Consider the following 2,318-nt stretch of genomic DNA (forward strand, 5'->3'; position numbering starts at 1 on the left):
GTTCTGCAAGTGGCTGGAGTGATTCCAGGCACATGAGAGATGGATTTAGAAGAAAAAATTCCTACTCTTCCCATTATACAAGAGACCGGTCTCCTCATGCAAGGGATCGTCCTGTTTTCTAAGAATCACGTGTAGGCCAAAAGGACCCTAGGCACAACAGATCTGTTTCCAGTGTCGGTAGCAGAGGCTGCTCGGCATTCCGAAATAAAACATACTCTTCTGAAGAGCCTCAGCATACAAGTAAAGAGAGATGGGCCCGGTCTTTGAAAACATCAAGGTACACTTCATTCTCAAGCCCAACAGCAGGTCTTACATCAGAGGTAGTACCTGAACCCAGCAGGATAACTGAAAAGGAACTTGCTGAGGCTGAAAGCAAGCACTCTGAGGAGAAGCTCAAGACCTCAGAGGAGAACAACTTGTCTGGGATTTCTGAATTCCAGGTGCAGCCTATAGCACTATTATGCACCAGAAAACCGGAGGAACCAGAGAACAGTGCAGCAAACAATGCAAACGTATGTGAATGTAGTCAGCTCAGCAGTCACTCGAAAGCAGTAGCATTGAAAATGGAAGAGCTTGAACAAGGTTACCAACAATACAGCAAAACTGTCAGCATGGTGGTGAGAAGGTTAATTGAAAAAGACCCTTCCCTAGAAAAGTCTATACAGTTTGCACTGAGGCAGAGTTTACAGGAAAGAGAAGATCAGTGTGTTGAAGAATTCAAGCATTTTGTCGCGGAGTATGCTGCTTCTACTCAAGCATTTGGAAAGCCTTTTTAGAGGGCATGGTTGTCAGACAAAAAGAAAAAATATTTCTAGATTTTTTCCTGGACTGTGTAGATCCAGGATATATGGAATTATTGTGATGAAGAGAAATACTTTATGAGTTTTCAATATCAAATAAACACCTAAAGCAGTCTGTGTAAAATATTTCAAGTATCTTTTTTTCTACCTGTAGGACCTACTAATCCATATTCATCTTACATCCTCAAAATGATGGCCAGTTAATTGTTTAAGCTTTGAAGAAGCGGTTCTGGAGGGCAGTTTTCTATACTTACTCATGTTGCATAGTCTCCCAAATGGGTGACTTGTTTGGTCACGTGAGTGTAACTTACAAGTTAGAGACCATTCCTCCTAAACATTAGTAGTATTTTTACATCTCATAAAGAGTGAGACCTTGTGAAAATATTGGATTTCTGAGTTGTGACTTTTATCCACTTTTTGCTTGCTTCTCCTAGGCATCATAAGTTTTAATATGCTAAAGTATCCTGTCATAACAAAGTGAATACTTTGGTATCTTAGAGGGTATTTGCTTTGAGAATGTTTCTCACTTAGCGAAAACACAGCCTCTAAAGCCTCTAAAATACATCAGAATAAAATATATTTTCTTAGTAAATGAACTCTCTTGTCCCTTCCATAAAAATACTCCTAAAGCTGTTTTGTACACTGATGTCTTAGTTTCATGTACAATACTAAGAAAAGGAGCAATCTGAGATGGAAGGTGGGGAGTATTTGAAAACCTTTTTGATCAATTGAGGAAAAAGTTTAAATATATAAGTACTGTGATTTTATTTTTACAATCCCATACTCTCTAAGCCAAAAATGATTAATAGAATGCTTAGAATTAAATCATTTGCAGATTTTCTGGGTGGTCACTTTGCAGTCTTGTGAGTTCTTTGATCTGGTGCCTTTGAGAGGGCCTTAGTCTTTCCTACGTGTTCTTGGAAAAAACACAGATAAATATACCATACACCCAGTACAGCTCCCCTTTACCAAGCAGTCGGGGTAAGTATTCCTACATGAGTGAGCCATCAAATCATGAGTTAGGTAAGAATCTTAACTGGGACTCTTGGGATAGTTCACTCATTTGGTAGTCAGTACCAGCACCCCTCTGGCACTCAACCAAAACAACTAATTTGTGGCATTAGTCAACGAATCATGTTTTGCCATTATTACTGGATTTGGTATATCCTTCTCTTTCCATTCCCACTCTTTTCATATTACTTTTGGTGGTCTCTTGATAGTATCTAAAGAGTTACTCCAGAGTACAGTAAGACTGTTTTAAAAGTGGAAAAAGCAGTGTAGTTTTAATGGGTACTAAACCATAAAATGTGTGCTATGTCATTTCACATTTTACATACTAATTTAGGACATTTAATTATTTTTTAGAAGTTGTCTAAGTGAGACCATTTGACTTTTTATTCTTGCCATTGAGATACAGTACTTATCTCTTATAAAACATAAGCCAAATGAAAACCCACATACGATAGTCCTTCGTGTGGAAGAGAAACTGTTGAAGTAGTCCTCAGAAAGGTTAAGATG

General features: G+C 38.3%; 1 pseudogene; it reads left to right on the forward strand.

Annotated features, from left to right (window-relative positions):
* The first annotated feature begins 123 nt into the window (after positions 1-123).
* LOC102030492 lies at positions 124-776 on the forward strand (annotated as a pseudogene).
* The last annotated feature ends 1,542 nt before the right edge of the window (positions 777-2,318 follow it).

The sequence above is a fragment of the Chinchilla lanigera genome, unplaced genomic scaffold (assembly GCF_000276665.1).
Source record: "Chinchilla lanigera isolate Chin_1 unplaced genomic scaffold, ChiLan1.0 scaffold01540, whole genome shotgun sequence".
Classification (NCBI taxonomy): Eukaryota; Metazoa; Chordata; class Mammalia; order Rodentia; family Chinchillidae; genus Chinchilla; species Chinchilla lanigera.